This window comes from Anas acuta, chromosome 3 (assembly GCF_963932015.1).
Source record: "Anas acuta chromosome 3, bAnaAcu1.1, whole genome shotgun sequence".
Taxonomy (NCBI): Eukaryota; Metazoa; Chordata; class Aves; order Anseriformes; family Anatidae; genus Anas; species Anas acuta.
This window is the reverse complement of record NC_088981.1, coordinates 69,280,864-69,307,030: the sequence shown is the minus strand read 5'-3', so window position 1 is coordinate 69,307,030 and position 26,167 is coordinate 69,280,864. Positions and strand designations below refer to the sequence as shown.

The following is a 26,167-nucleotide window of genomic DNA, read 5'->3' as shown; positions in this document are numbered from 1 at the left end:
CTCCAAGCAAACAAGAATGTAATCAAAAAGGCAGCAACAGTGACCACCCTGACGAGGGTGTACCACCCAAGAAGGACCAAGGTAGTGAAAGCCCACCAGATTCCTGGGTTTTGTCTAAATGGAACCCTGATGCAATTGGCAAACAGTGAGTTGATGGGGGCCAGGTGAGGCTAGTCAAGGCAGATCCACTCACTCCAATCAGCAATTTTGTGTGCATGGAAGAAATTTATTTTGATGTTACTATACAATTAGTAGTACTGCCTGTACAATTAAGACACTGCTTGCCCCTGTCTCTGCTATCCTGACTCACTAGCTGCTTTTCTGGTGTTGATTCCAGACCTTGTAGGTCATTTTACCTCCAGTCCTGTTTCAGGGCCCGTCTCCTTTCATTCTGTATGGATTTCCTGGCTGGGATCTGACTCATCTATTGTATTGCCTGGGACCACTGAGGGATGCTGTCCCTACCAACATATGCTGTCCCTACCTTGGATGCTGCACCCCAAAAGAAAGGACATGGTTCATGGTTCATCCTGCCCAATAGTGCATCCCCTGCTGCTTCCTCACATGAGCTATAGCAACCAGTACGCCAGTACGTGTCTACAGTTAGGCAGAAATGGAGCAAGAACTTCACATTCATGCAAATACGATCTATTTATATAGTTGCAAATTTGACGAGCAAGTTCTACAGAAATTCAAAAGACTTGAATCTGAACTGAAGTGGTTGGGTTTACTCTATTTTATGTATTTTTATCAAATATATAACATTTATATTTTTGAATTTAAACTCAGATACAATTATCTATTTTACTTTTTTTGTATTAAAAGAAATATTGCTAATTCTTTTCTGTGCAGTCATCTACAAATTTTCCATTATAGTCAGAAATATCATCCCTAGACAGACTGTGTCTAGAGATAGTATTTGGATGGCTTCAGTGCTCAAATCACACCTTGGCATATGCACTACATAAAAAGAACATGTCTGGCTACCAGATTGTATTTGTAATAATGGTTTGTCATTTATTATATTCAAAATTCCTGTTGAGAGGTCTGCAGTGTCTACACAGTAAATTTATGGGTACTATTTTATTTATTTATTTATTTACTTACTTGCTTACTTTTTGTTTGTTTGTTTTTGTTTTTGTTTTTGTTTTTGTTTTTGTTTTTTTTCAGATGATATTTCTAAGGGCTTCTTTATTATTGTTATTATTTCTTAGTATATGTATGTTCATGCTGGCTGCTACCTCTTTAGAATATTGCTTTAAAACAAGACTTAAAACCTCTTCTGGTTGATGGATGTGATTTTGCAGCCTAAGGTGTTATTCAGATACTCTGTTTTTAAGTTTCCAACCAGTGTTTGTTCATCATTTCTTCTCTTTATAGCCCTGTTCTAAAATTTAATTGAATACAATAGTATTGTATAACCCCACATCTCCAAGATTAAAGAATAATTTTCACATGATCCAGTACACATCTACAATCTGGTAAATATGTTGACTTTACCTTGGTACATATCACAGATATTTGCACAACCTTATCTGTTCTGTTCCTTGGGAGTGAGGACTATCAGCCACGTAGCCCACAGTGTTCTAACACGGGCCTTGAAAATTTATCATACCCTTGATCTGTCATTGATAAACCCTGACAAATATAGGAAAGATAGATCACATACTATTGCAACTGGGGATACACAAGAGATAACTCTTTGTTTCATATTTCCTATTATCTCTTCCCAAACACACTGCTATAAACCAAGATAGTCCTTTAAGGCTTTAAAGCACAGAAAGTATAGAATCAAAGCAGTGTCTTCTAAAACCATACACAAATTTAGTAAGTTTAGAAATAAGGATTTTAAAGGAAATCAAGACAAGTTTAAAAATCTCAATTCTTAACACCAGTCGATTTTTTTTAAACACAATTTTTTTCCTTCCCTGTTTACTTTCACTTTGTGTTGTCCCCTGTTCATGCCTTCATCCCTCTGTTTTGAGTGGGAGCTTCTCCAACCAAAGTCTTATAACACATTCCTCTTGTCCCATTCCCTGTCAGGACAGCAGCTGGGTTTCCAGGTGTTCCTCTTAAGCAATATTCTGTAGCTTTTTTGTTTCACAGGAGTTTGGTCATATCTATGAGAGATTGGCACACTCTCATGACAAACATCCTATAAGTTAGATTGTTTCTATAGGAAGTTTTGTCTCATTTATTAAAAATAGTGCTACATTAACATCAGTATTTCTCCAGCTTTTGGTTATTACAGTCTTCTCTCTTCTTGTTGCTGATACTTTCTTACCATCTTCATTTTTCTTTTGCAGAATAATTTAATGTTTTGTGCTCTTCTCTGAGTGAAAAACAAGAATTATCTGGTTCTACTGATTATTTTTTTTTTTCATTCTGAATACTTTGCAACTTTTATAAGTGTGTTTATTTCAGAAAGAGTATGATGAGGGAAGTGATGTGGTATCACTACTAGGTGAGACAACAGAGGATGGCTTAGAATTTTATTTTTATTTATTTCTTTTGCCTAGCCACTACCCAAATGGCAAAAGTATAAGGGAGGACAAATCCAAATAACAGTTACCATAATTCAGTCAGTGATTTTAAAAGCTCTGACTAAACACTGCTCTTCAGAAAGCCTCAGAAAGCAGTAGTGGGAGTATGCTACTTCTAGCTATAGATTAATTTACACACTCTTCAAAGTATGTGTTAAGATGCCTTGCTGTAACATATAAGCATCCACCTTTATAAAGGTAGTAGAACCATTAAGGCTCCCCATCCATTTCCAGTCAGACTGTCTTGAAGACAAACAGTGAGTTTGCTACAGGCTTTATGGTGAAGTGGACAAGGATTTGCCCTTGGAAACTGATAGTTGCCAGCCCCTCTCGGCACTTCACAGCTGGATCTGGTCCTAGGAGAGCTGACCTGAAGCCCTAATACAAAGAAGATCTCAATGTGTTGGTGAGGTGTAGCCCTCTGAGCAGTTCCCTAAGGATGCTCATGAACAGAAGCACACAGCATTGGGACTTTTACACTGACATGGGAATATCACTGGTTAAAATTGTAATCTTTAAATACCAGTTAGGGAATAGACCGGCAGTTCGTTGTTTAGGAAAACCCACTCTTCAATGTGTTGTGGACTAAAAGGCATGGAGAAGTGTCTCTATGGCCTAACATGTTCAGTTAGACATCAGAGTTATGAGGGGAGGAATGAAGGTGTTTTGTGAACATAAGAGAAAGAAGGATCCAAAGAGCGGCACTATTCCCTAAACTGGGTGAGGTATAGTTGCTGTCTACCAGTTGCTGTCAGATGTCACATTGATGGAACCAGTGAGGGATATTAAATACCAGAGGCAGGGCAATGAAGAAATGTCATTTGTGTGGGATCAATGAACAAAAAGTTTCAATGAACTTTTCAAAGTAGTAACTTGAATACAGACTGTCTAAAGCTGGGACTCTGATAGTTCATTTGCTGTAGTCAAGGGTGCCCTCAGAAACTGCATATTTAAGATGTCAGAGATGACCTGTACAACAACTGTGTGATGTATTTGTGTTTTTTGTTTGTTTGCTTTGTCTTGTTTTTGAATTAAAATTTATTATCTACCTCACTTCCTTGGGCGGAGTTCTTGTCTAGAAAAAAAAAATGGGTAAAGATATCAGTGTCTGCATGCAACTGGAGATGGGGAAGAGAGGTATCTTGGAAATTAAGAGAATGGGATGTATGAGGGATGGTGACAGATCTACCAGCTGGGAACTCAGCTGTGCTGCCTGCATGGGTCCCCTAGTATCATCTCTAGTGCCAAACGGACACCTGACAGCAGATCTGAGGCAGACACCAGACTTGGGCGCAATGTTGGCACAGTGTCAGAGGCACTTCTTCCCATTTTGAGTTTCACCATTTCCTTGTACTGACCTATCTGAAACCTGTGAGTGCTAAGTTGTACTCTCTAAGTGATAGGGTTGTGAATGCTGAAGGGTGGGGGTGTCTTTTGTGTGGAACAGTTCAGCAGGGTCTAGATGGTCTAGGAACAAAGTCATAACTAGTTAGTTTGAGTGAAAGATTGACATATAGATAATGTTATGGGGAGGGCATGTAATTCTGTAAGCATGGGTGTAGTTGTGTATGGGTCTTGGGATTAATTACAGAAAGGTGTTTATAATTTTGTAGCTGTTTATTAGTATTTCCTATGTTTCTTATACTACGCTTTCCTTATTGAATCATTGTCATTGAATTTTAAATGTATAATTTCCTGATTGACAGTAATTGTGTCATTAATAAACTTTGTACAACTCAAAAATAAAATCCAAATATAATCATATGTGATCACATTTTGCTTTCTTTTCCCTTTTCTGTATCATCCTGTGTCTGTATTCCATCATTGAAACTCCTAAAAACTTGTTGCTTGAAACAAACAAACAAATAATGGATGTTAACTATGCCTCTTAATGTGATTATTGAGAGCTGTTTGGCTGTCTAAATGCAGGTGTCCACTTTATACGGAACTTAGGAGTTCCCTAGGCTCTGTGGCCTGGGTTTACTAGATCTCCATGACTATGTAAGGAGCTTAGACATCTAGCATGTATGAAGACCTCCTTTATATGACCTCCTGTCATGTAGGTGACTGAACCTGGTGTTGAATCCCAGCTCTTACTGTCATTAAGTATTCCCTAGGACAGAGTTTATTCTTGCAGATGAGTTTTGGGGAGTCCCATCTTAATTTAACCTGTAATATTTCATTAATTACATCAATAGTGAGCATTAGGTATTCAAATGTGGTAAGTAGAGCTTGCATTGCAAGAATCTATTGTTTCCCATCTGTGTTCTACAAAAGAGCTGAACTGTCGTCTAGGTTTTGATCATTACCTAATTGGGCTTTATTTATTTATTTACTTACTTCCAATGGGGAATGGGTCCCTTTTGGGTGTAAATAAAACAGCACTGACAGGATTTTTGTGCTCTTATTTTCTAAAGCTGTTAAAAGGCAAGCCACCACCAGTCAAATACAACTTGGCAGAAGATCAGAAAGCGGTGTGCATGCCTCTCAGTGACATTGCTACTTCACAGCCTCTGCCACGAGAGCAGACTGACAAGAACTGGAGCTTGTGCTAACGCATTTTCATCTTCATGAAGCTTATTGTTGTTCAGACGTGTCCCAGAAACTTAAAGACTGCATTTTGGTCTGCCTAATCTTTTGGGGAATGCAGGTCAGCCTAAAGCAGGAGTGAAATCTATGATCTTCAATGCAGACTTGCACACAGTGCAGGAAGTTCAGGATCACAGCAGATAAATAGAGAACAACAATACTGACAGAGACGCAAAAGAAAAAAAAAAAAAAAAAGAAAAAAAAAAGGGAGAGAAAAAAAGAGAAAAGAAGAGAAAAAAAGAGAAAAAAAAAAGTCAGACATGCATGACAGAAAAGCTTGTCTGATGACTGACATACAGTGGCTCACATTTTCTTTTCTGCGGATGTCTGAGATGTGATGGATAGTTGCTATAAAGGTAAACTGTAAGAGTTGTATAGCAAATTGGCACTTTTGCTTTTAAATTATTGTTGTTTTTCAGACTCTCAGGAGCATTTTGATATGATGAGTGATGTACTTTGTAAAGACAAAGGAGTGGAGGATATCTTCATCTGAACACTGCCTGCATTTGCAAGTTTGCCTGACATGTTGCTTGATGGACTCCTATTATCTCTGGTACTCTTTGGAGATGCAGCAATAGTTGGAAATGTGTATCAACAAAAACTAGTTTTATTGTAAGTTCAGCCAGAAATCAGTGGCTGTATAGTTTCATGACTGACGTCCCCAGAAATGCTGCCTAGCAACACCACTCCATCATACCAAACATGGTGCTCGTAGGTAGGGAGAGCAAGGGGGCACGAATGGGAGGAACCTTTATCTCTTCAGCTTACTGAGACAAAATGGAATTCTATGAAGTGGAAACAGTGTAAAAAGTATCTGGCCTTTCAGAGTATTTCCCTCGCTAATTAGTGAATTAAAATGTTAGCAATAAAAAGCATTAGCTAAGAGGATGTGCAAATAATATGAGATGTTAATATAAGGAGGGCTGCTCTTGGGAAGAAGGCTTATGATTTCCATACTGTCTCTTGCTTCCTCCATTTTTTCCAGTCCTCTGGGGTGACTCTGGAGGCTGTGGAGAATCAGCCTCTTTTCTAAGGCATGATTGTATGGCCACTTACACAAATATACTGACATTACTCAAGCTAGGAGTGCTAGTGGGAAAGAGACTTCCATTTGAGGGTGGACTCCTTAAAAACTCTGTGGTGTCATAGCACCTGAGGTGAAGTGGTTTCACTGCCTTAATTGAGCGTGGGTAAATAGAATACGGGCATAAAGTGTTCTCACTCTCCTGTCTCTTGGAGGAGTGCCAGACATCCATCAGGCTCTACTGTGACTAATGACATGGACTAAACCTACTGAATTGTGGTATCCACTTAATATGTTAATGTCAACAATGTATATGAAAGATGGAAAAATAAGTTTTGTTGTATCTCACATTCTTGACAGTTTTCCCAATTGTCGTTTTGGTGGCTTATAGGAATTTTACTATGTACTTGGCAAAGTCAGTAGTTGAAAGACATTATTAGACTGAATTCTCATCTCACATTGGTCTGCATTTGTTTCCTCTCCTAGATAAGGACTTCCATTAGATGTGAATCCAACAGCTTTACATTAAAGTGTGTGAAGCAGTGATTGTAACTGACTCTACAAACTGATACTATACTTAGACATTTCAGATAAACATCAAACATTTTAATATATCACCAGAAATTAAATATATGTGTATATCCATGCAGAATTAAATGTGCAATTGTGGAAAACATCATGCTATTGACATAAATACAAATATTATTCAAAAAGTCTTGATGTACTGTTCAACTTTGTAAGACAGTGCTTCTTAAGGGATCTTGAAAAAGCCATCTGTAAGATGAAATGCATCATGTCTGGGAGAAGATCAGAAGCTGAACAAACTGAAACTGTTTATAGTCATAAAATCACAGAAGTTAAAAAAAAAAAAAAGTGAATGTTGTTGGGATTTACATATCTCTTTCATGCTCAATTTAACAGATAAACTTTTCTAATACCATTATTAAAGAAAAAAAAAAGAAAAAAAAAACTTTTCTAATACCATTATTAATGAAAAATGAATTTAAGTGATGATTCTGTGAATACTGCCAGATTCTAAACATACACTTCCCTGCCCATGAAAAGCTTTTAAACTGTAGCAGAGTTAATTACAATTAATTACCTCATAGTGCTCAGGAGTACCAATACATTCTTTTATTTGTGCCATATTTATGCAGAACAGACTTTTATTTCAGATCTATAATAAACCAAAGCTTTCTGCAACCCCACCTAAATGTTCGTGTGATAATCTAGGTGATTTTGTAAGGCTCTTGGTTCTGCCCATTTTGTGTAGGAGGGACGTATTTCTCTATTAAATACAATCTTTACTGACTACCAGTACGGTTTGAGACGCTAATTTTCTCTGAAAACACTATACAGTCTGAAGCCTGCAAATATTTCCTCAAAGCCTGAACCAGAAGATATGCTTATTTTTCTTAGTGACACTTCATGTCATGAAAAGAAAAGAGATTTCACTGAAGAGTTCCAAGTTTTGAGCTTTGTCTCTTACCTGAAACATTACCTTAATGTGTGACTCCTGAATCTGTTGAAAGTATCAGCTAGAAGGTATGACACATAACCTGTAGGATACCCACTGCCTTCTGAAGTGGCAGCAAGGTTTCCTAAAATGTCTAAAATCCTGCTGATCAGTTATATTAACCCACCCAGCTTGCTCCCTGTCATTGTGGACTATCTCTTCAAGCTGAAGTGTTCCTTCTGTGAAGCTTGTATTTGGCTTTACCTGAATTTGGTGATAGTGCAGGTGAGGGAACGGGGACTATAACTCAAGAAGTTGCAAGGGTTACTAGATCCTGTAACTTGGTTTTACTGCTTTAATTCATGCTCCCTACTTGTAGGACACACACATTTTTAACTGCAAAGCAAAAACACAGTGAAGAAATAATAGAATATACAACTGAATCAAAGGATTATAATTTTTCCTTATCACTGGCTTCAGCAAGTTTGCACAGTTTTAGGATTGGGTCTGTACCACTAATCAGACAGATTCAAACAGCTTATGCAGAGAGTTCATGCCCAAGGCCCTGTGGCAAGGCACCAGCCCGTGACAAACATTTGGCTTCTTCTGCTTGGATCCTAAGGAGATTTCTGCTCAGTTGTGTTACTGTCCTCTTGGCTAGAATTGGGAAACTCCATCTTCTTCCTTGAGATCAAAAAGTATACTCCTTAAAATTCAAACCGTGTTTAAAGTTGTTGCTGTCAGACTAAAACCAAAAAAGGCTGTTTCCTTACCTACCCACATGTCTCTTTTCACGTGGATTTATTTTTTGCTTGACTTACTGTAAACCTCATTTTTCCTGAGTAAGCACTTTCCATAAAAATGTTTCCAGATGATTTGTTATTTCTTTCCTATTCATTCCCAGATGTGCATATACCAGTGATTACTATTATGTGCCTGACTTTCTAGAATACTTATGAATTGTGGTTTTGTAGTTTTATCATCTATTATTCCTGGACCAATTTTTCAGTCAGCATAGCTTCATTGATTTCACTGGTGCTGTTTGACAATTTGAACCATTAGAATATATTTCATTTGAGGAGCTGGTTCTCTATAGAAATCGTCAACAACAGGCTGCTGTAAAGTGTAGTTATATGTATTTGAAACTGAATTAAGGTGCTGATACAACAAAACAAGTTACAGAAACACTTAAGTTTTATAAGGCTTCAAATGTGGCCATATAGGCAATGCTACTTAACATTAAGTAGGTGTTTTAGTGTTCTGCAGGGCATGATCCAAATATCTTTGATAAAAAGTCCATAAACCTTACTAGGATCTTCCAACCGAACAGTAAATACAACATGCAAAGCACAAGTACTAACATAAACAGAGAAGGTGTCATTAAAAAGATCTGCTTAAAAGAGGATAATACAAAAGTGCTTTGCCATTCTGACTCTCCCTTCCTGCAAATGAGGATCTTGAATTTTGAGTGAATGGAGAAATGTCTTAAAACAAGACAAATTTTATTTTTATTTTATTTTATTTTTTTTTATGTGTCCTCCGGAAATGAAAACATCCTAAAAGTGACATTGTAAAGGTCAATAGAGCTCCAAACCTTTACACCAAACTTAAAAGTGAAGCTGAAAGACTTGCTGGATACTTGTGCTGGTCTAATAGGTCTAGAAGATGTAAATTGTGGGAGAAGCAGTCCCAAGTCTAACTAAAGTGAGAACAGGATATGAGCCAGAGTCTGGATGGAAAGTGCAAGACTCTGTGGTAACACTAAGAATAAGATATCAGCTGGACATTAAGTTCTTCAAGATGCCCATTTTTTTCCCTCCATTTTATTTGTTTGTTTGTTTGTTTGTTTGTTTGTCTTGCATAACCTGGACTCCAGTTAATTACATAATTTACATAGGGAAGAAAAAAGTGCAGTTATCTAAAAATGTCCCATGAAAATAAGTAAACAGTATTTCTGATCAACGCTTCAGATTGTTTTGTACTTTGGGTCAATGTAAGCGTTTTGATCACTGATTACTCCAGTAGTAGTTTGAGGCCAAATAATGGGTTGATTTTAGATATAATAATGAATTCTTTTTGAAGCTGTGAAGTCTGAACCAGTGAGATAAGGATTAAACTAGGTTTCATCTAACACTTCTAGTTCTTAATTATAAGACTTACAGGGAAATGGAGTGTTATTAATTCAAGTTTTACTCCATGCATTGGCAAATATTGCTTTGTTTTAGCAGATGCTATTTAATTTTATCATTGCTCAGTAAAGTTTTATACAATTTTAATTATATTTTAATATACAATTTTAATCGTCAAAAGAGAGCTCTTGTAGAAAGTCTTGTTCAGCAAACTGTTCAGGAATAGTAATATGGGTTTAAAAGAAGGACCAGTGATATGGAAGGTGTCACATTTTCTGTACAATTTATACATGAACTATACATCCCAAGCATTTCCCTCTATCTACCTTCCAGCATTTCATGCTTGTGAAGATATTTACAGGTTAGTTACTGTTACGTTTATTAAAATTTAAATTGTTTAGTTCCTGATTCTGAGGATTAATTTTATCATACAAACATATTTTTTTCAAATATGACTAAAATAATAACACTTATTATCTATATCAACTTATTTGTTAAGATGCATTTCTAGAGCACGGACAGAAAGACACTAGTGAGCAAGCTGTATCCAAGTTTTATCTTAAATTGTAGATGGCAGTGTAAGAAAAAAGTAAATTGTTTACATTATAGAAGTGTTTTTCCAAACACTCATCTTGGATGAGTTCTTATTTTCTCCACGATTCTTTTCTCCCACTACAAGCAGCATGAAATAAACTTTTTTCTTTTTTTCTTTTTTCTTTTTTTTTTGCTTTTTTTTTTTTTTTTTTTTTTTTTTTTAATAACCAAAGGCTCAATCATTTTAATAATGGGAAAATGTCTTGCCAACCATTTCCAGAGATAAAGTATGGAGGAGACTAAGAAAAATAATTAACTTTATTATAGCATGCTATTTTTCTTCAGGGCTTTAAAAAATAGCTCCCAGTGTGCTGGTAGTTTGATGTGCACAAGATTACCTGTAAAAGAGCTTCAGTCTATGATCAAGGCAGTTAAAGAAGCAGAATGCACTCTGAATTCAGGTACCTAAAAACTGTATAAATCAGGGAGAACCAGATGAACTATGCAACATGGCAGACGAATGTTGATGGTATAAAAACAGAGAAAACTGCCTGTGACTTTTAAAATGTTAAAAGGTAGCTGGCTGATCCACAGTTGAGGTCATAAAAATCATTCTTCATAAAAAATTTAAATTCATAACCTTCCAAGCATGCATTCTAGAACTGGAAAGAAGACTGAAACGTGAAAATGATTATATAGTGTGATGTCTTTTATGGGTTGGACCCAGGATTCTTGCAGGCTGATGTAAATAAACTCAAGCCTTTGAATTATTTTGCTGTAGAAAATTGACTGATAATTATGTGAATGGAATACCTGACTGCTAAGTCGTGATGTGCCAGGGAAATACTACAACAATAGCTAAAAATATATATATATTTTTGTGAACACATCTTAATAAATATTTCATAGGAAACCTTCTAACTTACTGGTATTCCATGAAAACTTGTAGGAGGAAGTTGGAGGAAGGAGGAAAGAAAACTGCACTGACAACTTGGTATATTGAGCTATATTGCAGTGAAAAGTGAAAGTAGCAAGAGTGGAGATACTGAAAACAGGTTGAAAGCTGTGATAAGCATCTGTCCTATGCAAATATTCTCTCACCATATCAATATATCACAGTACTGCCACTTGTAACATAACACAGTACAGTCTGTATCCGAAAAAATTATTTGAAAGCTTCTTTCTGTCTTGGACATCTTATTAGCATCCAGATCACAGTAAAATAAAACAAATAATATATACGTATGGAAATATAAAACTCAATGTAAAATTTTCCAAGTGCTTCTGTTAGGTCCTATACAATTTACAGGAACTCACCAACAAAAAATTTAAAACTCCTTTCATCTCATGCAGGTATTTATCATGTATATGTATGTATTAATTTTAAACAGTCTTTAAAATTAATTGTAATAGGCCCCTTATCAATCAATTACCTTTTCATTACAGTGAGTTAATAGTATATTTTTACTTCAGCCAGTAGGGAACTATTTTGGTACATAGGTATGGCAATGACATTTCATTGACTCTAAAACTTTGTGTTTTTTTGATGGAAAAACTCCTCCTTAACATTTCTTCACATAAATGTTGAAATGTTTAGCAATATCCTAGGCCATTTAAAATTAATTAAAATTAATTAATAATTTAAAAACAACAGCAACAACAACACTTTTTAAAATATTTATTACTTTTAAATGATCTAGGATAAATATATATATATATTTAAATCAGAAAGCAATTTTCAAAATATTTTACTAAGAAATTGTGTAAAAGAAATCGTGTGTGTCATGTACATATTTGGTTATGACAACTTAACGATTTATTACAGAATTGTAGTTTATAGTGAGGTTTCACTAATGGAGATGTATTTTCTTCCCACTTACCCCATAAAAATTGAAGGTTGTTTTTGTTTTTTGTTTTGTTTTGTTTTTTTTTTTTCCAAAATAATGAAGAGCAAGTTATATATGAGAGGAAGATAAGTGTAGCATAGAAAAGCTTAAACTATGGAAAATAAATAGAAATTATCACATCAAAAGTGTTCAAGAGCTCATCTTTTCTGATATCTCTCAGAAAAGGTTCTGTAACAACTGAAATGTAATTTCCAGGTTTATTATGCAAACAACACAGAATTAAAAGGAGATTTTAGCTACTTTGTCAGGTCGATATTCACTCCATTTGTGTTTTCTGTATGAAAATATTTTTTGTCCAAAGTATCCACTGCATTCAAGGGCTGAACATACCTAGAGCATTTGACCAATCTACCCCAAGAAAACTTGTTTTCTATGTCAGGTTTGACATGAATGAGTTTCAAATACGTTACAATAGCAGCATATCATATTAAACTAAGCACTTTTACTGCTATATATATATATCATTATTTTTTTCCATATTGTGATTTTTAACGGTACCATATTTGATCCTTTTATCACTTTAGACAAGAGGGAAAAGCCTCTACATTGATACATGCACTGTATTCTGCAAGGCTGGTCTAAAAGGACCATGATAAAAAGGCTTGTGAATATCTACAGATGCAAGACTAAGTCTGTCATGTTTTCGTTTGAAAAGAAAACTCAATTTAGTTTTGTTTGTTTTTGTTTGTTTGTTTGTTTTCTAGTTACAATGCCAAAATCAGGGCTGATTTTGTTTTTAAACCCTTGACTTATAGAGTTGAACCTCTTTTTATTGATACAACTGACCACAGAGAAGTTAAATCAACATTCCTTTAAAAGACAGACATCCTAACATTCTTTTTGATATCTCAGTTGACACTTCAGTTACTTTTTCACTAAAGTGTGTGCTTTTTTTGTTAAGTCCATGGAATAGTTTATCGAGATAACTTTGAATTACACAAATGATGAAAATTTTTTTGATTCTAGTGTAAACATATCAACTATTTTCCTCATCTTGACAGAAAGCTGGTAAAATCACTGTATTCTAGTTAATTTTTCCAAGTGTTCATAAGAATATAAACTACTTTCAATTTATTTACTTCCTTTGCATAGGTAAGATGAAATCTTCCATTGTTAGTCTCTGTTAACAGTAATTCTAGAATAGATAGATCTTTAAACTTATTTTCTAATACTGCACATGCAACAAACTATTGAAATTAAAATTCCTTCTTACAGGGTGTGCCTATGTGTCCTCCTCAGCAATTTCCAGGATTAAGAAAGGAAAAGCAAATCTGGTGTCTTTGTGGTGAAGAGTGTCATAGTATCAGAGAAGAGAGATATAAAGTGAGGAGAGATATAAAGTGACTTAGTGTCATGGTTTTGGCTGGGACAGAGTTAATTTTATTTGTTGAGGCTCACACAATGCTGTGTTTTGGATTTGTGATGAAAACAGGGGTGATATCAAAGGGATGTTTCAGTTGTCGAAGAGCAGTTCTCACAGAACCAAGGCCTCTCCTGCTCCTGGTGCTGCCCAGCCAGTGAGGAGGCTGAGGGTGCCCAAGGAGCTGGGAGGGAACACGACCAGGACAGCTGGTCCAGGCTGCCCAAAGGGATGTCCCGCACCGTGTGGCACCGTGCTCAGCAATAGCAGCTGGGAGAAAGGAGGAGGCAGGGGAGATGCTGGGGTGATGGCATTTGTCTTCTCAAGGAGCTGTGCTGCAGGATAAGCCCTGCTCCTCTGGAGGTGTCTGAACCCCTGTCTGCCGATGGGAAGCAGCAAATGGATTCCTTGTTCTGCTGTGCTTGTGTGAATCTCTTGCTTTGCCTAGTGAACTGTCTTGGTCTCAACCCATGAGACCAAGCACTTTTATCTTTCTGATTCTCTCCCACATCTCACCTAGGGGCAATGAGCAAGAAGCTGTGTGGGGCTGAGCTGCCTGCCAGGGTTAACCCACAACACTTGTGTATAGGATGACCTCATCTGATTGAAAGTAAGAACCCACAACTTGAAGCGTAGTGCAGATTTACTGCTTATCAGATATCAGTCACCAGCAGAGCAGCAAATCCTTGGCTAAATCAAAATTCCTTTAACAGTCTATTACTTCTCTCTGTGGTGATCTTCAAAGAAAGTGGTTCAGAGATGATTCAGTGTAGGCCATCATTTAACAGCTAAGGTTGGTGCTTTGTAAATTAGTCTGTTTTGATTTAGTTTTCTTACATCCTAATTATTTCTTATATCTAGCATCCTCCCTTGAAATAGAATTTTCTCTGACAGTCTTAGTCTAAACCTCTCCAGTGATCTTATATGAACACATAGACACAAAAAGATAAAATAATAATAATGTGACAAGAGGCCAAAGCAAACTATGCATAGTTTGTATTTCCATGTGCACAACTCCCATCACCAGTGATTAACACTCCCTTAAAAAATACCAGTCACTGAAGGAAACTAGTGGATAGCTTGCACTATCATATAACTTGTAGAGCCGGGGTGGAAGGGCTGTTAGGTTGGAGGGGGTTTTCTGTGAGGACCAAAAGATGGCAAAATACTGGGAGCAAAGACTCCAGAGTAAGGTAAGTTTTTTTTCTCTTGTAATACATGCATCTGTTCTGCTCAGTTACATTTCTTTCTAAATATGCATTCATGTTCCTTATGTAAATTATATATTTGTGAGTTCTCTGTTCCCTATGTTGTAAACAGTTTTATCATTTATTTAGATAGAAATTAAAGTTTAAATAAACTCAGAAATCTGTAAGAAGGCGTCTCAACAAATTGCATAGAATGAGTGACCATGCAGCTTTATAATCTGTAAAGGCCGAGAGACCCTCTCACTTGTAAGATGCAGGATCTGCAACCCATAAGACTCAGACTCTAATTTCAGCGAGGCACCAAAGATTGCTGACTCTGGTTTTAAATTATTCCATCATGCTTATGAGAGTGAGAAAGTGTAACTTAGCCGACCTGCATCATTAATTATGAATTGTTACATGCAACAGTTTGCAAACAAGTTTTATTCTTAATATTGTCAATAAAGATATTGAATAAGACCATCAGAACTGGCTCAGGATTAGTCTGAAAGCTAAAATAGAGGTTTAATAATAGAGACCAAAAATGTATTTCAGTCTACCTTTGATAACACTTCAGTGTCTATTAGATGCATAGTCTGATCTTCCACCATAAAACAAGAAACCGACACCTCCAACAACAAAAATAATACCTCCTCGATTTTCTCTTTTCTTCTCTCCACTCCTCCCCCTCCCTTTTTAGTTATCTTATTCTGAGTCTTTTGATTTTTTTTTCTCCCACTGTTATTGTCCCCCATCTAAAGATCTATGAAGCACTTCCATTCTGTAAAATAGAAACTCTTGTGAAGTAACCAAAAATATTTTAATATTTAATATTTTTTATAAGTCACTAGGTCATGAAGCAATATACAACTCTCCCTCTCCCTCTCCCTCTCTCTCTCCCTCTCCCTCTCCCTGAAAATGCCAGAAGAAGAAAACCATCCAAAAAAATAAAACAAAAATCATGTCAATAATGGTAATGTTACATGAAAACTGTTGTACTTAGCTGTATTTGATATCACTCAAAAATATAGACTTTCCATGAGTTCCCTTCTCTCTTCTCTAAAATTTATTTCGGTAAAACTTGTAAGAAAAGTTTAAGTTCTTAAAATTGTATTATTTCCACTGTGGAATAATGCATTGGTAAGGAATCAGCTGAGAAGTGATTTTATTCCTACTTCTGCATAAACAAATGTATATACCTGTGTTTTTGTTTGTTTGCTTGTTTGTTTTACTTTACTGTGTATTACCAACCTAGTCTATAATCCAAGCATTGCTTAGTCATGTTCCCTTTCTAGGCTGTTACAAAGTCCCTTTCTTGCATCAGTGAAAGCAGCCCAGACTACTGATGAACAGTGAAACTGACAGGGTGGAAGAGCAAATACCCAGTAGTTTCAGTAGTTTTTTCACATAGACACTGCTACATTTTTTATATATATTTATATATATATATATATGAAACTGATAATCTCCCTTCAGCCTCTATTTTTTGCAAAATTAATGATTTTATGTCTTAAAATATTAAAATGTCCCACCATCCTTGTGAATTTTAAATGCCTATGCCATAATTTGTTGTCATGTAAGGACAAAGGGTAAACTAAGAATATGACATTCCTAAGTGATAGTTGCCTTCATATCACAAATCAGCATGCACAGATTGCATTGTTCTAATTTCTTTTCTCAGAGCTGGAAGGAAAAAATGCATTTCCTATGCTTCAGAAAAGTGGGACAGGTCTGTCCTTGTGTATGAAAAGACATTTAGGCCAAGAGGTTTTCTGATCAGTTGTAGTTTGGTCTTCTGTATGGAACTTTGCAGTTGTCTTACATAGAAAATGTCATTCTGATCTTAATTAGTTCCGGCATGGTGATTACATCAACAGACAACATGGCTCTGTACGAGCTATGCAAGGTGCTGCTTTATAGTGTAAGCTCCCACAGAGTTCAGAAACTGCTCCTTAATATTATTGGGCAAAGGGAAAGACAAAACCACTTCTAGCTGATGTCCTTTTTTTTTTTTAATTTAGTCTCATTAACTTAGCAGGAACTTTCAGTGTGAGTTGATGTCTTTATTGCTACACCATCAGACAGTTGATCTAGATGTAAACATGAAGAATCTATGGAACAAGCACAGCATGATTATATCAGACTCGGAGTTTACTGAATCTATTCCGTTAGCCACAAAACAACCCTGAGAGTGAGAGGCAGAAGGAAAATGTTTAAGAAGCAAGAAACAGAAAATGAGACACAGAACATGGAGTTTGACTGAGGCACGCTCTCACATTTCATACTTACTATACAACATTGACTAAAAATATACCCACTTCTCACCAATGACACCCAAAAGGTGGTGAGCCACACTTTCCTCATGAGACTTATTCTCATTTTCTTTATAAATCACTTACTTTTTGTATAAATCTACACATATTGCTCATACCAACCTTGACTAGAGATACAATAGTAGGCTTGAACATTTTTTATTTTCTTTTTATCATAGAAGAAAAAATGAAGAATATTCCCATTAAGGATTATATTTCTTTAAGTGTTAGGACTTCTGCCATCCCAGAATCTCAAGATATTTAAATAACTATCTGTCTGACATTTATAACAAAAACAAATAGGGAACGTAAAGAAGAGGAAAAGAAGGAAGAAAGTATGGAACATTCAGTTTTATCCTTATGAGAAATCAGTGTTAATGTCTTTCATTTCAATATCGTTATTGCATTCTGTTGTATATTTAACCTGCTTATTTATTCTTTTCCACAGTGCAGAACAGGATTCATTTTGTGTTCATTGTAGCAAGGTAAGTTATTTACTGCTACAGCCACTACCACTACATTCACACACCACTAATATGAGAGCTGCAGAAATCTTATCTTTTTTCCTTTCTTCTTAGCTCCTCTTGGAGAAAGGTCAATGAGAAATCAACACTATCTTCTTGCAATTTAGGTCAATCATCTTTGGTGGTGTTCATTGTGTTTGTTCGTTTGTTTGTTGTTTTGTTTGTTTGTTTGTTTTCCCTTCTATATTTTAGAGAGGATAAAATATTTTACATTTTATCTAGGTTTTCTGTATGCTACTCTTGGAGGTTTTACATAGTTCTGAATATGCCTGAGGAAGTTATTCTCTTTGCTATTTACATAAGGCTACATCTTAATTTTTCTACATGCTATTTACTCAGATTTTTGAATTATATAATTTATTTTATTTCTTTATCTCTATTGAGTTCAAATCCTATGAGCAGTATAAGAAGGAATATTATAGGGCAAGTTGTCCACCTAGCATGTCTTCAATGGAATGCTAAAGTTTAAAGCTGCCCTGTTTAACCTGGATCTTCTTTCCCCTTGAGTAATAGATGACTCTTTGTAGCAAAGAAGAATAATACTTATATTCTCAGAAAGGAGGAGCAAAAATGCTACTAAACACTCTTAAATAGTTGGGTAATAATGGTTTTCTTGTCCTAGATCATATCATCCCACATTATTGGTAGAGCATGTGTGGAAACCTATCAGTGAAAGGAGCTATACAGTAACTCTCAGGCAGGTAATGAAAGGTTTTCCAGAGAATGAAATGAGGAAAATTATGATGACCTGTTTCTAATGTGGGCTAAATTAGGGTGGGCTAGATTCCGTTAGCACAGTGGAAATAAGTAAAAGAATGAATATTGGCTTGTTGTCTGTAAAAAGATGGATTAATAACACAGTAAAATATAAAATTACTTCATGCAATACAATTACTATTGTTTACCTTACATATGTGTGCCTTACGTATGTGTACATGGTGCCCTTTTTTCTCCTGGAGAGCAAGCTGTATAGCAAGAGTCTTGAAAAGGTTATGCATCTTATTCCCAAGATTAAAACACAAATGTATGTGTTAAAAGCTTGTAGAATAAAAGCACTTGGATAACAGTATATTAATATATCTTTAATTAGTATATTAAACATACTAATATTAACAACAGTATATTAATAACTAAATCCACAAAATAATAATTAAAATCAATTTAAAATTTATCTAGAAGATGAAATATGGTCTTTTTTTTTTTCAAAAATGTATTGCAAGAAAATAGTTTTCATTTATAGATTAGCTCTAAGAGAAAAACTAGCAGTTCTGAATCAAAAGATCTTTCCTTTCATATATAAACAACTAAATAATTCAGCTTCTATTATTTCACAGAAACTTAACAAAAATATGGCAACACTGATGTCAACTCTTGTTCACTGCATTCAAAACTATGTTCCATAGTGCTTTTAACCCCATGTCTGATTCCATACAGAATTACAACAACAGTAGCCCTTATATGCATATAAGTAATGGCTCTCAGAAATCTGTTTTCTGGCCTTTAGTAACACCATCTTCTTCACACTCCTTTCACTGGCAAATAACAGGAGCCATATATGATCTCAGCTCTTTAAAGGTAAAAGACTCATAAGTGAAATCAAAACCCATCAGCAGATGTTTATTAAATAATAGAAATAAATTCAACACAACTGCATCTATAAATTTGTCATCAGCTAAATTCCCTGTAAGAAAGCAGATGAAACAATCATTATAGGAATGTTTTATGATATTTCAATATTGTAATATTAAATAGTTAAATACTCAATACAAGGATTTTTCTGCTTGACTAAAATGATAGCTGTAAAGTTGAAACAGTGCATGAAGTGCAATCAAACTGGAAACTCCTGGAGGGCTAAGTCTGTACATACAATAACAGTATGCGCAGAAACACTTATGAAGGTATTCTTCCATATTTCCAACATAAGGTTCCTACAAAAACTGGCTATCATTCTAAATTTTATCATGAATAAGAAATTCTTTCTGTGAATTGATTCTTTTCTCCTTTCTTCCACTGTTAGTGTCTTGCAGACAGAGACGAGTTGTAATAGCCTTGCACCCACACAGTTTCCATGGCAGGATTGGGCTCTATATTTTTTCTCATCCTTCAGCTACTATTTTAAGAATTCATATGACTGTCATCCAGTTTTCCAAAAATCTGTCAATGCTCAAAGACATAAGAAGAAGAGTTTAATGGCAGATAGTTACAAATTGTTATTGCAGTAAACTATAAATTTCAGGCTGATAAAATGGTTTTCTTCTCTTTTTAGAGCAGTAGTGAGAGAACTACCTTCTATACCTGATGACCATAAAGACAATTATTCTCCTCTGTGTTGACTGGGAATAAAGGTTTGTATCTTGAAGAGCCATAAATAGCATGTTTTTGAATTCCTGAAATTGTAACACTTTAAATACATTATTTATATGCAGCTTCATAAACGGTTACTGGAATAACAAATCTAAAGGTTTTAGGCAATCAGGTGACAAAACGTGAAAACATCAAGCATCTAGCATAGTTTCTCTATTCATTTTTTGAATAAACTGTTTATTAAGTGACTTTCAGTAGTAGGTGAATTAGTAAAAATATATTCCTTTAATTGAAATTTTATGAAAGTATAAAGGAATATATTGCTTGCTAAAAATAATTAAGCAGATTCTTTTTTATCTTGTCTTCTGACTGGATAGGAGACGTTGTTAGAAAAAGGCAGTGAACTTTCTCAGTTGTATATTCCCATTTCTCTATTGATAATAATGGAATGATAGCATTAAGCATATACTTCACCTTAGCTTCTGCTGCAAGTTTTTCTGAATATTTACAAAGTAGAAGGGAAAGCCTTCCCTGAAGTCTTTCCTGACTGAGACTAAGATTCATAATCTGAATTTCATAGAATCATATAATATCCTGAGTTGGAAGGTACCCACAAGGATCATCAAGTCCAACTCACAGCTCCACAGAGCACTACCCAAAAATCAGACCGTATGTCTGAGAGCATTGTCCAAATGCTTTTTGAACTCCACCAGGCTCTCTGCCATGACCAGTGACCTGGGGAGCCTGTTTCAGTGACATACCACCCTCTCAATGAAGAATCTTTTCCTAATATCCAGCCTGACTCTTCCCTGTCACAGCTCAATGTCAGTCCCTTGAGACCTGTCACTGTCACCAGAGAGCAGAGCTCAGTGCCTGCCCCTCCACTCACCTTGTGAGGGAGCTGCAGGCCTCCATGAGGCCTCCCCTCAGTCTGCTCTTCTCAGGGCTGAACGAAGTGACTTCAGCCGATCCTCATATGTCTTGTCTTCTAGATCTTTCTAGATCTAGATCTAGATCTTCATAACCCTTTTTTTGATGTGCTCTAGTAGCTTTTTGTCCTTATATTGTGATGCCCAATACTGTACCCAGTACGAGCTGAGGCTACAACAGTGTGGGGTAGAGCAGGACAATCCCTTCCCTTGACCACCTAGCAATACCATGCTCGATGTACCCCAGGGTACAGTTTGCCCTTTTAGTTGCCAGGGCACACTGTTGACACATATTCAACTTGCAGTCAACCAGAACTCCCCAAGTCATTTCCACAGGGCTGCTCTCCAACCTCTCATCCCCCCATCTATATGTTGCATAGATGGGGTTGCCCTATCCCAGGTGCAGAATACAACACTTGTTAAATGTCATGAAGTTGCTGATTGTCCATCCTGCTAATTTGTCAAGAACTCTTTGACAAGCCTAACCTCTGGGAGAGCCAACAGCTCTTCCCAATTTAGTCTGCAAACTTATTTAGTATGCATTTGAGTCCTGCACCTAAGTAATTTATGAAAACATAAATGGAGCTCTGGGGAACCCCGCTAGAGACTGGCTGCCAACCCCTTTACTATAACTCTTTGAGCCCAATAAACCATATAATTATTTATCCATTGTAATATTTATTTGTCTATCTGTATATTAGACATTTTGTCCAGAAGGCTATTGTAAGAAACAGTATTGAAAGCTTTTCTGAAATCCAAAAAGATTACATCAACTGGGTCAACTAGGTGGGTGACCTTGTCATAAAAGGAAATTAAGTTTGTTAAACAGGACTTTCTCCTTGTGAACCTGTCTTGGCTGTGACCAATGACCTTATTGTTCTTCAAATGTTTTTCAATAACTCCCAGAATAATCCCCATAATTTTACCAGGCACTGAAGTGCAGGTTTGTAATTACCAGAGTCTTCTTTCTTGACCTTCGTGAAAATTAGAACAATGTTTGCCAGCTTCCAGTCAACTGGGACATCTCCAGATTCCCAAGACCACTGAAAGATAATTGAAAAGTCTTGCATCAGACAGTTCTCTGAGTACCTTGGGCTGAATACTGTTGGGCAACATAGACTTGCATGCATTCAGGTGGAGCAGCAAATCCCACACAAGTTTGGGGTTGGCTGGGAGTTTATTGTTACCACAGTCATGGTCCTCTAATTCAGGGCTCCAGGGGTTCTAGAACCCATCATTGATGTTGAAGACAGATGTGAAGAAGGCATTAAAAATCTCTGCTTTGTCTGTGTTTTATTTGTTTGTTTGTTTGTTTGTTTTGTTTTGTTTTATTTTTCCAGCATCTGCATTTGAGAAGGTTAATTTCATTTTTCTTTTAAAGCAGAGAAAGAGGTGTTGGTAGACAAGTCATCCAAGAAATCAGGGGCCTACCTGGAAAGCACCCCAACCAAGGTCTGGTCTAGACTGAGACTGTTTTTCAGTCTGTCATGCAGAACATAATTTGGTGCAAATCAGGCTAAAATTATAAAAGTACGGGATAAGCCTTGATCTGTAATGCTGGTGTTATTAAATGGAAAGGAAGCACATATAGTTGCCTTTAAAGTAAATGCTGCAATAATTTTGTAAATGTTCTTTTCAATATTTGATTTCTTGGGATTAAAATCTCTTTTCAATGGATTTACCTAAATTTATGGAACTAAGAATTTTCCCTTTTTAGTTCCCTATGCAAGAACATGAAGTGGTAGAGAAGAGAAGGAAAGTGTGAAGAGAGGAAAGGTAGCTGAAAATCTCTGGAGATTTCCCGTGCCTTCAAAGCACAGGAAAGTATGTTTCTGAGTGGGAGAGGATTTTAAAATAGTAATTATTCGACTATTATTAAGCAGACTGAGCACCAGAAAGCGGCATCCTATTTTCTAGACCAAAATGTACAACAAAATTAGCACAGCTGAAGAAAGTAGCTGCTAAATGCTGTTCTAGGGATTGCAGATCAGCAGTACGACCTGAGCTCATCCTCAGAAATAATTTACAAAAGGCACTGCATTTTTCACATTATCATGTAATAAAACTTAAGAGAAGAGACCTGAATTTTCAGCAGCTTGATAGAAGGCTCAGTTAAGGCCCAGCATAAACAAGGTCATTTCTAACAAAGTCACATGAGCATGTATGCAGGAACGCATAAGTTATGGAATTCAGTTGTACTGAAAAGTGCAAACCTGAAGGATGATACGATGATATTTCTTAGGAATTCATTATTCATAGATCAAAATCTACTTTTTTTTTTTTTTTTTTTTTTTTTTACTGTACTGGTATACTGGTAGAAATTGATTTCAAGGAAATTTGTTACTTCTGTTTTAAATAATATTTTACAGAAAGCCAAATAACTAGCATAAATTAATATAAATGTATATTAATATTTATTTGAAATATTTTTAAATGGAAACTAAAATTACACTGGAAATTTTAATTTAGTAGCAGACTTCCATTTCTGTTCGCTTTGATTTTCATTTGTCTTTATTGTTCACCAGTTTATTCTATTGTTAAATAAATTAGAAACAGAAGTAACACTCTTTAATCAATAACTGAATTTTGAAGTTTACAATGAACAGTTCATAATTATGTGATAGGTTACAAAACATGAAGAAACTGGCAGACTATTTTTGGACAAAAATAACAACAATAACAACAACAAAAACAGTGAATAAGTTATTAGTTTTGAATTACTCACTCATCCTTACTCTGGTAAGAGTTTAAATATCACTTCACCATGTTGTACCATGATGTGATGACATCTAGTGTTGCAATATTGAAATCATCTTGTTTTATCATAATGTGAAAAAATTCCAGCAATTTGGTGTGTCAAAAGAAGACTGTCTTCTGACTGAGCTAATATCTAAGCCACAGCCTTATGGGGTGTGTTTTTTTTTTTTTGATGTCACAAACACAAAGTTATTGTTGAATGCTTTGATGTTACAAATACAAAGTTATTGTTGAATTCTTTGTTGAATTGATAGCTGAATCTCATCAAAAAAAAAAAAAAAAAAAAAAAGCCTGATTAAACAAACATGAAATGCTTCCTAGTCTTCTGGATTCAATTATCAGAAATATTTTGTAAAGAAGAAAGGAAAATGCACCAAGTTTTCAGAAATGATAAGAGCAGTGATAGTGGTTAGCAAAAGTTTCATGGTATTATGCTAACAGTTTTGGGCAGCCAATTATCATCAAGACATAGAAAATCTATAACATCTTGTTTTAAAAGAGTTTTTATTTGATTTATTTTATTTTATTATTATTATTTTTAGTATTTCCTAAATTATTATCTACCTGAGTATGGACAATAACCACTCAAATCAAAATGAAATATTTCAGTGGTATGGCTGGACTTTGTGTAGTACTTAAAAAGTATTTTTCTTGAAAATGCTGAGAATTCATGATTGCTTGTGGCAATCGTGCTGAGAACAGACTCATTAACGCTTCCTCAAGTCTTGATTATGACATCTTTATTACATACTATCACGGCATAATTCTAATATCAAAATTCAAAATGCTCTGTACCTTGACATAAGGATAGTCAGTATGAGGCAGATTTTAAATGGGTCCAGGATACTGATATAAGCCTCCATAGACTTGTGATGCTTTAAATTACTTTTAAAAATTGATCAGTGAAAAACGTAGTTTTATAAAGTCGACTAGTTTTGTGTCAGGGAAATTCTGGAACTTATTTTCAGTTATGCACATTGCTCTCTATTTTGTTGAATAACAGTGAATCTGCTGAATTGAAGCTGGATCATGCAAAATTTGGCACTATTCAGCAAATCTGAGCAGAAAATAACCTCAGTTTTAAATATTCATATGATTCCTTTGATATAATCAATGACAATAAACACTTACTAATTGTACACTTAAGTGCTTTGTTAAATTGAACTTTAGCTATCCATGAAATTAGTATCCACTAACTCAGATAATCAGAAATGAGTAAAAATACACAGACTAATACTTAGATACCTAGACAAAACTGCTGGCAATCCTTTACAGATAGCTACCCTTGTATTCAGAAGGAGCCAAATAATTGAGATTCATGAGATTTCTGTTTTGTCTGTATAGCAAAATAATTGGCAAAATAATCTTGAACTGGTTTGGACTTCTTTTGTGATTTGTGATGTTTCCCCCAGGGTTATTAAGTCAACTCATACATCAGAACACCTTTATGGTTATTAGGTGTAAAAGCTAATGGGGAGAAGGATAAACTTCAAGTTGTGGCTTAGCAGAAGAGTTTTCTGTGCCAAAACATATCAACTTATCTTATTTTTATTTTTTTTCCACCATACTTATTCCATTCCAGTTTCTCATTCTAAGGTCAGAACTTCAAACATGAATCAAACCATATATGCAGACAGACCTTGCTTGAAAAATCAGCACAGAATTTGCCTTTGAGTTCACACAGCTCAATAGTTCACATAGCTGTCACAAAGTCCAGAGCTTCTTTTCTGGAAATATCTTCAGTGAAATTATTAAAATTGTCAGGAACAGAGAAAAATAGTTTTGAGAACTTAAATGCAATCTAAAAGACCAGATATTTATGAATAGAAAATCTAGTTCCCCAAATACTTGAGATTTTATTTCGCTAAGACATTGCATACATCAGCACCTAAAATTACATGTATCAATATTTTTGAAACAAAAATAAAATACTAACACACTTACTTAAATACACCACATAGTGTAGTGAGCTTATATTTATATGACTGCAGTAATTTGAGATAATGTCACAGAACATCATGATTACTATCATAAAAAATAAAGTTAAATAAGCCATTAATACTTATACATTTATGGCATTCATTTATTTTCATTATATTAGTTCACTCAAAAATTGATATAAAAACTGCAGTACCTAGAGAACTCAGTAGCACTTGATAGGATGTGCATGTGTACATGCAAGGAGCCATGTGAATACTAATGTTTCTACAGCTGGAGTTGTCTTTTGGACAGCTTGTGTGTTTTAAATGCCAGCTACAATTCTTCAGTAAAGCATGGATTCACTTTGTTTTGTTATTTAATTATTATTTTATTGTACTTTATCTCTTGAAAATCTACTGCTGACAGCTGAGGCCACACAGTCTGGCAATCACTTGGCAAATGCAGTTTTCCAAAAAGATTACTACTTATTCTCCAGTACCTGCCACCTGCCAGATATTGTTTGCTTTGCAAGTGGTGAAGTTTTATCTTAATGATTGGTTTAAGCCCAGGTCATTTGTGCTCTGATTTTTGTCTTGATAGTGCAGAGAAAATGTAAGTTAAACCCTTCAGGGGGTTAACTAGCTTGATAGTCCAGACATTTTACATGCTGAATATTATTTTCTCATTCTGTT

General features: G+C 35.4%; 1 long non-coding RNA gene across 2 annotated transcripts in view; it reads right to left on the bottom strand.

The window, feature by feature from the left end:
* The window catches only part of LOC137854367 (uncharacterized), a 53,039-nt gene that overhangs the window by 6,400 nt on the left and 20,472 nt on the right, over positions 1–26,167 (bottom strand). Inside the window, exons 2-3 of one of the 2 annotated variants that reach the window (XR_011095111.1) lie at positions 21,725–21,841; positions 19,601–19,728 (exon numbers count right to left, since the gene is read on the bottom strand). This is a non-coding gene — a long non-coding RNA (uncharacterized lncRNA). Of the gene's footprint in view, positions 1–19,600; positions 19,729–21,724; positions 21,842–26,167 lie in introns of those variants that run through there. The other variant, XR_011095110.1, reaches the window with a different exon arrangement.